This window comes from Euprymna scolopes, chromosome 42, assembly GCF_053919585.1.
Source record: "Euprymna scolopes isolate OS-2025 chromosome 42, ASM5391958v1, whole genome shotgun sequence".
Classification (NCBI taxonomy): domain Eukaryota; kingdom Metazoa; phylum Mollusca; class Cephalopoda; order Sepiida; family Sepiolidae; genus Euprymna; species Euprymna scolopes.
The window spans coordinates 2,563,195-2,576,582 of NC_136523.1; the positions used below are offsets into that span (position 1 = coordinate 2,563,195).

The 13,388-nt window shown below is 30.6% G+C and overlaps 1 pseudogene; it reads right to left on the bottom strand.

Moving 5' to 3' along the window:
* Positions 1 to 12,891: 12,891 nt before the first annotated feature.
* On the bottom strand, positions 12,892 to 13,017 carry LOC145267311 (U2 spliceosomal RNA; annotated as a pseudogene).
* Positions 13,018 to 13,388: the final 371 nt, after the last annotated feature.

Here is a 13,388-nt window from a genome sequence, read left to right on the forward strand (position 1 = left end):
TCGGGTTTGTATTACTGTACACATAGATTCGAAAAAGTTGTCAAAAAACAAATATATAACAAATAAATTTTATCAAAAGCAAGATAAGTAACTTTTCTACCAAACTGGATATATTTTTCGTGTTTTTACTCAATGTAACATGTTTATTCAGCTCGAAAACCATACAGTGTTTACCGATGTATTGGAACATTCAAGATGGCGTCTTATTCTCTCTTTAACACGGTAAGTGTGGGAAAAGATGTTATAAATAAAAAACCAGATAAAATACTGTTAAAAACTCGCTCAATATATGTTACCGTGACATAGGTTGACATATATTCGGCGGGTTTTTAATAGTATTTTGTATAGTTTTTTTTATTTATAACACCTTTTTTCATACTTACGGTGTTAAAGAGGGTGTGAGACGCCATCTTGAATTTTCGAATACATCGGTAAACACTGTATTCTTTTCGAGCTGAATAAACATGTTACATTGAGTAAAAACACGAAAAATATATCCAGTTTGGTAGAAAAGTAACTTATCTTGCCTTTGATAACATTTATTTGTTATATATTTGTTTTTTGACAACTTTTTCGAATCTATGTGTACAGTAATACAAACCCTGAAAATCTAACAAAATGAAAGAAAACAGGAAAGAACGAAGATGAAAAACTAAGAGAAAAAATATGACATAAAATGAGGAAAGAAATAATGAAAAACAATGAAATAAAGCAAATAACGAAATAACATTATATATTATTTATAGAAGAAAAATGAAAGACATGTAAAGAATGTTACAAAAGCAAAATACATACAAAATTAATAAGAATAAAAATGTAAAGAAAATAAAGAATACTATAAGAAAAACATATTTATTCATGTAAATAATAAAACAACAATTCCAGATAAAAGACAAAAATATAAAAGAAAATATAGAAAAGAAAGAACAACGAAAGAGGTAGAAATCTAGTAAAAACCAAAAAAAAAAAAACGAAAACGAAAGAATAAAGAAAAATAAAAAAAACAAGAAAAGGTGAAAAATATATTTATAGAAAATAGGCAAAGATAAGTACATAATATTTGAAGGAAGAAAAGGACAAAAAACAAAAAAAGATAAATAAACAAGGAAAAGAAAAAAGACACCTACAATAAAAAGCTACATTAATAAAAAAAATAAAACAAGAAACATTAAAATAAAAAGAGTAAAATAAAAACGCAAGTCGCAATAATAGAGGGACAAAATCGTAGCGATGTCGAACGGGACACGTCAAAATATCATCTAGTCGCCATAGTGCGCAAGTAGGATTTAATGCTCGTCCAAGGGCAGTAATTCAACCACGTAGCGGCTGTTCGAACTCATTAAAACTCCATTAATCCTAACTCCACGGACGACGGCCAGATGGCGTTAGCATCGCATCTTAACGACTCTCCAGTGCTGTTATTAGGGAGACGCAAATGTCGTCTTCCTCTTCCGAAAGGCGCCAAACGAAGAGAGGCCAACGCCTTGAGCCTCGCCAAAATTTGATCCTATCTCCGATCCTATTCTTTTTTAGGTTTGTTTATTTTTATTAAAGTTTATTTTTTAGTTTTGACTCAGAGATAGAAGTTTGTTTTCCGGAAAGGCCGCCATCTGCAATTTTGGGTATTGGGCTTAACTGTAAAGAAGATGGTGGTTTTATGTAGTTCCCTGTTGGATGAGAACATCCACTTTTGTACTTCTCGCACAACCTGCAAAAATCTGCGATAAACTAAAATGTTTTTGAAATTTTTAGATGAGGATTGATTATTCGTATTATTTGGAGTCTTCGGACTGCTGTTCTCATCTTGAGTGTTATTTTCACTAATTCGCAAGGACTACTTAAACCACTTGGAAAAATCACAATCTTCAATGCAGGCTAAACTCAAAATACAATTGCGGATTACTTTGGACTTCTACCAAGCCATGGCTGGCGAAACGAGAATATGTTACATCCGTGAATAAAAGAAAAGGTTCCCATTGGAAATTTCGTGTAGATTCTCGAGTTTGATAGAAAGTTTTCCAAGTTCGACAAAATACACCTGAAAAGGATCGGAGGTTACATCGACTGAAACGCTGTGAAAATAACACTCAAGTTGAGAACAGTTTATTTTGCCCACATTAAAAACTGAGCGTTTGTATTACTGTACACATAGATTCGAAAAAGTTGTCAAAAAACAAATATATAAACAAATAAATGTTATCAAAGGCAAGATAAGTTACTTTTCTACCAAACTGGATATATTTTTCGTGTTTTTATTCAATGTAACATGTTTATTCAGCTCGAAAAACATACAGTGTTTACCGATGTATTGGAACATTCAAGATGGCGTCTTATTCTCTCTTTAACACGGTAAGTGTGGGAAAAGATGTTATAAATAAAAAACAGGATAAAATACTGTTAAAAACTCGCTCAATATATGCTACCGTGACATAGGTTGACATATATTCGGCGGGTTTTAAATAGTATTTTGTATAGTTTTTTATTTATAACACCTTTTTCCATACTTATGGTGTCAAGGAGGGTGTGAGACGCCATCTTGAATTTTCGAATACATCGGTAAACACTGTATGTTTTTCGATGATGAGAACAGTTTATTAATTTATTTTTATTTCGGACTACTAGTCTCATCTTTATTAGTTGTTGTTTTTTCATCTTTTATTGGATTGTTTATTCACAACGTTTCGGCCAACTAATTCCTCTGGCCTTCGTCAGATGAGACTAGTAGTCCGAAATAAAAATAAATTAATATATATAATGCTCATCTCAAAAAATGAATTCCAATTAAGGAATAATATATATATATATATGAGAACAGTTGTTCGGAGAATACAAATAATACGAATTAATATTTTGTTACAAGTCGAAATAAAATTTAGCAGTATTCAAACTAAGTGAGTTGGGCCGAATATCTTTGAAAGAGGAAGTTTTTAGTGAATATGAAATTCACAAGCGATCCGTAGTTATAGGTACATCTCAGTCAAGAAAAATGACGACATTAATTTTTGCAGTTCTTGCGGAAAGGTCGAAGTCCTCACACATACAGCGCCTGATATTCCTAATTGATCACCCATCTGATACTGGTAAGGCTTAACGCTGCCTACCCTATTAGTGCACTAGTGTGTTTCTTTAATTAATTAATGTTTTTGTTTCTTTAATTTATTACCAAAATTCTTTAGTAAATACAATAATATTGAGTACTAAATATGCAAAAAGAATATTTACATTTTAAGTCTGATTCCTATTTCATAATCAAACTTTAAGATTCGCCAAATTTGGGAGATTTTGTTAAAATCTTTTAATCGCCCCCAAAAAGTACAATTCTACTAAGACATTAAATTGCTATAGTTACGAGCCAGATTTATAGGAGGCACTCTAAATGGGGAGTCGGGCAGTAGGGTGTTACTTTTAACGATACATTTGAGTTTATTGGATACTTACACTATCTAAAAAAATGTGGGTTGGTTATAATAATTACTCATGATGAGTCCTTTAACTCTAAATATTTACATCGAAAACTGAGATATCGGCGTTGCCAATATACATTATTTGTATGATATTTGATACACACTCCAATTTTTATGACTTTAAACGTCATTTCTTAGTTTTGACTCAGAGATAGAAGTTTGTTTTCCAGAAAGGCCGCCATCTGCAATTTTTGGGCTTAACTTTAAAGAAGATGCTAGTTTTATGCATATTGTCAAGGGAGAACATTCAGTCATGTGCTTCTCGCACAGCCTGCAATAGATATCTCAGAAGCAATAAATTGTTGTTGTTGTTGTTTTTGTTGTCATTTTTTTTTTTTTACACAGTGATCACCACTTATCAAGGCCCAGAAGCCACTCAGGGATAAGGGTTATTGCAAGTAAATTACGTTAGTGAGGTGATTTGATGAAGTGTTTAATTAGGGGGGGGCGGTTCATTAGGAATTTGTTAACATTAGACTTGAAGACATCCAAGTTGTAGTTCGGAGGGAAGCAGGAAGACGGAACAGAGTTCCACAGGCGTGCAGTTCTAAGAAAGAAGCTTTGTTCATGAAATCCGCGTTTTGATTTAGGCACAGATATATAGTGGGGGAAATTTTTCACAGTGGATTCAGCTAGACGGGTGTTTTTCGTGAAAGATTGGCGAGGGGGGGACCAGGGATTGGAGTTCAGACGAGCACCTGCCATGAAAATAACGATAAAACAAGGATAGGCTCGCAACGTCATGATTATTTTGTTGTCATTCGTCTCCTCGATATCGTTTTATTAAGAATTTTTTTAGAAGGATATCGGGTATTTTACGGGAAGAATAACGTGAAGGTTGTCAACATCCATATATATTCTGTCTCATCAGTCAGTATTGTTAACCACTAAGCCACCTCATGTTGCTGTAATAATTTTAATTAGCAGAACCTGTGGAAATTCTATGTAGTTGAACATTTTTAAAACATATAATAAATAAAATGAGCAATAAAATTAAATGAAAAAAAAAATAACGAATTTAAAACAGTTTGTTAGTAAATTCTTTTTTTAAGCTTTTAAAGCTAAAAAGAACAGATTAAAAAATTTAGAATTTTTTAAATGAAAATTCAACCCACAACACATTATTGTTTAGTTTTGTTTTATTTTTTCTGATTAAACCAAAAATAATTAAACCTTTTTTCATAACTTTTATCGTCTAGGATCCGTTTTCAATTATAACAGAACACCTGCTTTTGTGGCCATTTCTCTCACGTGACCGGTGAATATTGCAGTCTTAAAAATATAGGGTTGGGGTAAATTTTTACTTTCTTACCAATTCAATGACGACTGGTACAAGTGCTTGAATATACTGAGCATATCACAGTAATGTCCTATTTTAGAGTCGGAAAAACTTTCAACAATATTCAATTCAAGCAAAAAATTAAATAGGAAGTTTAATTCGTATAATTGTATAAAAAATGAAAACACGTTTTTTTTTTATTATGAGACAATTCAACGAGTCTAGCATCACATTTGATACAAATAATATTTAGTCATACATTTTTCCGTACTAATATGTCAGTATAGACATGGCATGTCCACAAAAAGTTTTGTCAGTTCATTACTTTCCATAAAATTTTGCAATTAGAGTGACTATTTAAATCTGTGACCAAATTCTTAAAAATAAATTAAAAATATTTTTTTTTTATTATTATTCGCAATTTCTAACAGTAAGTAAGAGAGAGGAGAGATAGAAGGGGGTTAAGAAGTTTCCCTTCAGAACTCTTTTTTTAGATGGGGATATTCACCGGTTTCGTAAGAGAAATGGTAACAAAGTAAGTATTCAATTTAGTAGAACGTTATAATTTTTTTTTTGTCAAACTCATTGAATTGTACCCATCACCTTCATCCTGATCATTGAGGATATATGACTTTTGGAACGCTCTATGTATATATATATATATATATGTGTGTGTGTATATATGTGTATATATATGTGTATATATATGTATGTATCTATATATGTATGTATATATATATGTATGAATATATATTTATACATATATATATATGTATATATATGTATGTATATATATGTCCATGTGTGTATATATATATATGTATATATGTATGTGTATATATATGTATGTATATATATTGTCAGGTCATGTCATATGCTACTGGTACCATGTAACCCAGTACTATTGTTCTCATCCTGAGTGTCATTTTCACAATCTTTAAATCGATGTAACTTCCGACCTTCTTGTCAAACTTTGGAATTTTTCGGTCAAACTTGGGAATCTGCACGGAATGTCGAACGGAACCCTTCATTTAATCCACAAATAGCATGCTCTCGTTCCTTCAAGCATGACGATAAAAGTCATAAAAAAAAGTTTCGCTTTTATTTTGTTTTTGTTTTTTAATCTGCAATTTACGTTCGTAATCGATGGGATTAACGTGAAAAAAAAATGTAAATTGTGGAATTTAGAAGTGGGAGCAATTTCCCAACCGTGCGCAAAATTAACTTATTAATTACGGTATCGTAACTGAACTACACTGTTATTAAACTAAGTTCTGTAAATGTAGAGTTTCAACTATTAAAAAAATATTAAAATGGCTGACTTGTTTACGAAGAAATTGAAATGATACTAATTTTTGCGTGCTTATTCCAATTGCCAGTTTTTAATGTGGGCAAAATCCAGCTCTCCAAAACGCAGCACTGTGGATAGGAACAAAAATGAAAATTGTCTCAGTCTAGAAGGATTTCTCCTCCACTGACCGAGGACAAAAAAAAAATGAAATGTAATATCAGAAGAGACACTACATTTTGCTCCCAACCAAAAGGCCACCTGACTTGTTTACGAAGAAAATGTATTTTGATGCAAAATAATTTTGGATTTTTTTAATAGGATTTTTTAAAAAGTTTGTTTTAGTGGTATCGCATTTTTTTAATTTTCAATAATATTAAATAATAATAAAAAATTGTAGAATAGGGACCGTGCTGAAATAATTACATTATTAATTAGAAACCATTCTTAATAAAGGGAACCTTAGATTCCTGCAAAATGAACGGGCGATCCCCAAAATGAATAAACATTTTGATCCCGCCTCTTAACTTAAACATTCACGAAAATTCAGGAAATCAACCAATTTTAATCAATTTTTCCGTATTTATTAAATAACAAAAAATACCTTTACTAAGAAAAAAATGCATGAGTTTATTCTTGTTTTTTATTATTAAACTATAGCATCTTAGATGTTAACAATAACAAATTTTGGTACTTATGTACTTATGTTACTGCGCTGAAATAATAACGTTATTATTTAGAAACCCATTCTTAACATAGGAGGGATGGTTTTCTTGTAACTTCTTTCTGTACATTCACCTTACAATTTAATAGACAAAAATATCGTAAAAATTGAATTTCACTCAAAAAATTCTATTTTAAAAATAGCTCTGTAACATAGATGCACAAGCACCAGAAATTTTGTCTTTTTAAATATTTTAATATTTCAGTAACATTACGAAAAACCTTTAAAGTAAATCAATAAAAACCCGAAGAAAAATAATTTTCTACTTTCACTTAATTTAATAAAGAAAAGATGGCGTCAAAATTGAATTCAACTTAAAAATCCGATCCAAAAATAGGACAAAATATAACATAAAAAAGAATCTATTACGTTCATTTAAAATTTACTCAAAAGGATCCTCATATAAATAATTTCAGTTGTATTTCTATATTTTTTTCTATAAGGTTTTATAAATAAACATTAATACATACATTATTTAATCACTAGCGGGGGTACCCGGCGTTGCCGAGTGTTTGTTTCCGGGACGGGGGGAGGGAGTTTTAAAAAATGTTATGGTAGGTAAGTAGGAAGGATCAAACCCGGAGTCATGAGTAAAAGTAGGAAAATAAAGTGTGAAAAAAAAACACATCTGCAACGTTAACAGTTCGGCCACCAAGAAAAGTCCATTCCAGTTGTTTAAGAAAAAAAAAAAAAAAAAAAAAAACGACTACGGTAGGTCGGCGCGAACGTGAAAATATAATGTGAATTGTCCAGCACGCTAACCACTACGCCACAGAGCACTGCAGTTTAGTTTCGTGATTTTAAATAACTTCACATGAAAGAACTACGAAGCCAACCCGGTGTTCTCTTCTCAACTGTTCCTTGTGAACGATCCCCAAACGGTGTTAAGTGGTGTCAGGGGGAGGAGGAATTTATTAGAGAGAAAATATTTTACCACTTCCATTGATCTTAACCGATTTTGGCCGTGACTTCTCAGCAGAAAAAGTATAGAAATCTAAGATTATCGAGGAATTTGAGAAATAATAAGCCTATAACACACCTCAGATATTGTTCTGCCGTTTGTGCATATTATATTTGCATGAAATATCTTGATTTTTAATCCTATTAATGTCAAAATCAGACGGGTAAAAATGAGTTTATTTTATTTATATAGAGAAGAGAAGAAGAGAAGAGAAGAAGATATAACGCCAGGAGATATATTTGAACAGAAATTAAAAACTACCATTTTTTTTTTTTAGTTTTCATTGATAAGCAAGATTACTTTTATCAAATCAGGATAGATCTAGGGTTTAATCATCCAGTCAGAATGTTTCTATGTGTTGTATTCAGCGACACGAATATATTTTTGTTTTATCAAACTCAAATGTTTATTAGCCATTTGGAATATTCCACTTTCCTTTAAAGGGTCGTCAGCATGATACTGGGCGAAGCGGCAACCATAATAATAAATAGATTATCACTCTCGTCGTAAAAAATTACCCTAGGAATTAGTGCTTAAATTCGGTGATCTAACGAGAACCGGTGTGTCAACGTAAGTGTACCGCACCAGTGGAATCTGTAATAAATTTCACAATATTTTCTGCGCTTTAATTACATGAAGTACATAGAAACTTTTGTCAATAACTGCATTACCCACCAAGTTACAAACATGGATACTCAACAACGGTGAAAATAGCACAAATTTATTATATATATATATATATATATATATATATATATATATATATACATATATATATTTTATTTATTTATTTTACGAAAATGTTAATATATCACATTCATAACCATGTGTCGGTTAACCAGCTACATGCCGAAACATGCTCATGAACGTGTAGAGGCATGTTAAAGCTTATGTAAAACAAATAAAAAGTATATGTTGCCCTACTTCGGCATTTAGCACTCTTGTATAAACCCCGTATAAACTTCATTGGTTGCTTTACCTCTTAAAATATTAACCTGGTATTATATATATATATATATATATATATATATATATATATATATATATATATATATATATATGTGTGTATATATATATACATATATATACAAATAAAAAGACAGATATTAAATACATTTGTAAATGCTTTCGAATTACAAGTTACTGTAAACTTAAAGCACATATAAATATTAGTATCAATATCTATAAGACAATACGAAATACAGTAATAATATAAACTAGCGGGACCTGTGGAAATTCCACAGCAGCATTTTCACATGTAATATATTTTAGCTGGGCATGCTGTGAGCGTTCTGCTCAGCATTAATGAAGGCACAATCATATTATTCTAGTTTTTTTTTTATTATTAAATCTGTACTGCCCCTTACTAAAATAATGACTTTGATATATTTCCTGGGCTGATTATTTCATTACAAACATATCGGTCAATTAACTCACATTTTATCATTTTTCATAATTATAGAATATGTTACTATGTTCGACAATAATTTTTCATAATTTCAACCAACATTATCCCCCCTCCCTTTTCTAAAATATCAAATTTGATATATTGTATCGGCTGATTATTTTATTAAAAAAAAACTATCAATTAACTCACGTTTCGTCATTTTTAATAATTCTTGGATATGGTACTAATTTTGAGAATAATTTTTCATCATTTAAACTCACCATATCGGACACCTTACTAAAATAATAACTTTGATATATTGCCTAGGCTGATTATTTCATTACAAAAACACACATCAATCACCTCACATTTCATCATTTTTCGTAATTCTTGGATATTTACTAATTCCGACAATATCTTTTTATAATTTAAACCAACGTTGTCGCCCAACCTTACAAAAATAATAACTTTGATACATTATCGCCCCCTCCTAAATAAAATAATAACTTTGAAATATTGTCGTGGCATAGTATTTTATTACAAACACACTAATGCATGAAATCACATTTAATCATTTTTCATAATTCTTGGATATGTTACTTATTTCGACAATCATTTTTCATAATTTTAACCCAAATTTTCGCCCTTCCCTCTTTACTAAATAATAACTTTGATATATTATCCGGGATGATTATTTCCTAACAAACACACCAATCGATTAACTAATATTTCATCATTTTTTCGTAATTCTTGGATATGTTACTAATTTCAACAATATTTTTAATTATTTAAGCTCCCCTTGTCTCCTTCCCCTTGACTTATATAATAACTTTGATATATTGTCTTGGGTAATAATTTTATTATAAACACACCAATCAATTAAATCACATTTCGTCATTTTTCGTAATTCTTGGATATGTTACTCATTTCAACAATATTTTTTCATAATTTAAGCTTACCTCGTCTCGTTCCTCTTGACTTATATAATAACTTTGATATATTGTCTTGGGTAATTATTTTATTATAAACACACCAATCAATTAAATCACATTTCGTCATTTTTCGTAATTCTTGGATATGTTACTAATTTCGACAATAATTTTTTATAAGTTAAACAATACTCGTCGCCCTCTCTTACTAAAAATTACTTTGATATATTGTCTGGGCTGATTATTTCATAAAACTACAACTATCAATTAACTCACACTTCATTATTTTTCTTAATTCTTAGATTTGTTACTCATTTCGACAATCATTTTTCATAATTTTAACCCACATTATCAATCCCCCCCACTACTGCAATAATAACTTTGATATATTATCTGGGATGAGTATTTAATGTCAAACACATCAATCAATTAACAAATATTTCATCATTTTTTCGTAATTCTTGGATATGTTACTCATTTCAACAATATTTTTTCATAATTTAAGCTTACCTTGTCTCCTTCCCCTTGACTTATATAATAACTTTGATATATTGTCTAGGGTAATTATTTTATTATAAACACACTAATCAATTAAATCCCATTTCGTCATTTTTCGTAATTCTTGGATATGTTACTAATTTCGACAATAATTTTTATTTAAACAATACTCGTCGCCCTCTCTTACTAAAAAATTACTTTGATATATTGTCTGGGCTGATTATTTCATAAAACCACAACTATAAATTAAATCACACTTCATCATTTTTCTTAATTCTTGGCTATGTTACTCATTTCGACAATTATTTTTAATATTTTTAACCCATATTATCAACCCCCCACTACTGAAATAGTAACTTTGATATATTATCTGGGATGATTATTTCATTTCAAACACACCAATCAATTAAGTTACATTTCGTCATTTTTCATAATTCTTGGATATGTTACTAATGTCGAAAATCATTTGTCATCATTTTAACCCACATCATCGCCCCACTTACTAAAATAATAACTTTGATATATTGTGTGGTCTTATTATTTCATGGCAAACACACTAATGCATTAAATAACATATCATTTTTCATAATTCTTGGATATGTTACTAATGTCGAAAATCATTTTTCATCATTTTAACCCACATCATCGCCCCACTTACTAAAATAATAACTTTGATATGTTGTGTGGTCTTATTATTTCATGGCAAACACACTAATGCATTAAATAACATATCATTTTTCATAATTCTTGGATATGTTACTAATTTTTACAATTATTTTTCATCATTTAAACCAACCTTATCGCCCTCTCTTACTAACATAATTACTTTGATATATTTCCTGGGCTGATTATTTTATTATAAACACACACTCGATTAACTCACAATAAATCTTCGTTCATAATCCTGGATATGTTACTAATTTCGACAATAAGTTTCATAACTTTAACCAACTATGTCGTTCCCTCTTACTTAAATAATAACTTTGATATGTTGTCTTGGCTGATTATTTCATTACAAACAAATCAATCGATTCTGGGTATTCTCATAGTATATATGTTTCACCTATCTTATCAAATCCCGGGTGACGCCCCATATATTGTGCTAATATATATCCCGGGCGACGCTGGGTATTTTTCTACTATATGTTTTCCACCTATGTCATTCAATACTGAGCGACGCTTTCTGATAGTATATATTTGCACATCTCATTGAATCCCGGGACTTACTTCATGTCCGCCACCCCACTGTTTAAAATATACATGAAATAATGTAATGTTTTAATCGTAAACTGTTTCAGCTATTTCCGGGACTGACTTTATATCCCCAACCCACTGCTAAAAATATACATGAAATAATGTAATGTCTTAATACTAAACTGTTTCAGCCATTTCCGGGACTGACTTTATATCCCAAACCTTCTGCTAAAAATATACATGAAATAATGTTATGGTCTAAATAGTAAACTGTTTCAGCCATTTCTGGAACTGACTTATAATCCCCACCCCACTGTTGAAAATATACATGAAATAAAGTAATGTATAAATCGTAAACTTTTTCAGACATTTCCGAGACCGACTTCTTATCTTCCATCCTACTGTTAAAAATATACATTAAATAAAGTAATGTCTAAAACGTAAATGGTTGCAGCCATTTCCGGAACCGACTTTATATTTCCCACCCCAATGTTAAAAATATACATTAAATAAAGTAATGTGTAATGCGTAAACGGTTTCACCCATTTTCGGGACTGATTTAATATTCCCCACCCCACTAATTAAAATATACATGAAATAAAGTAATATTTGAATCGTAAACGGTTTGAGTAATTTCCGGGACTGATTTCATATCCCGTAACCCACTGCTTAAAATATACTTGAAATAAAGTACTGTTTAAATCAAAAACTGTTTCAGCAGCTTTTCGAAAGTAATACATAAAAACATTAACACGGTTAGGGATTAGGTAACCATTGCTTCAACACGAATTTCTGAGTGTAGTACCAGTTTCAGCATTCAAGTGACTTAAATCCCCCCTTTTTTGGTCTTTGTTAATGGAGGAGAAATCCTTCATTACTGATACAATTTTTATTTTTGTTATTGACCAGAGTGCCTCTTTTGGGGAGCTGGGTTCCCCCTAAATTTTTAACCGACCTCATGTCCAATTCTGCCCTTTTGGGGAGGCAAGTAAACAAAAACATAATCAGAACGGACATTTTCCAGAGCATTTTGTAACTAATCAGAAATAACTTTTTCCAGTTACTTTTTTAATATTAAAACTTTGTTACATTAAACATAGCACCTATTCACGATGCCTCCCCACAGAACAAATTTAGACACCACGGTCGGTTTTTAATGTGGAGAAGAAATGTTCTTAAAAATTGTCTTAGTCGTAAAGGATTTCTCTTCCACTGAGAGAAAAGAAATAGAAATGTAGCCCATGAAGAATAGATACTACACTTTGATCTTAGCCAAAAGGCCAAGAAAGACAAATAATTTTTTATTAGCGTTGCCTCTCAGCGACACCAATTTTTGTTTCATATGTCAATTTCCTTTTCAAGGGTGACAAGGTTTATTTGGAATATTCCACTTTCCTTTTTTAGGGATGCACAGCATGATAACGGACGGAGCGATAAGCGTAATGATATAAGGATGAAAATTTTGAAAATGTACATTAAAAATTTACATTAAATTTATTGTTTGACAAGAAATAAAATACTGCATGGATTTTCAAAGAATGAGTTATTTTATCGGAGGAAATGTTTTTCTCAATATAAACATAGGTAATTAAAAAAATTGCTTATAAGCACATGAATTGAAAATTAAATCTAAAATGATTACTTGAAAAGGATATTCCATTGTT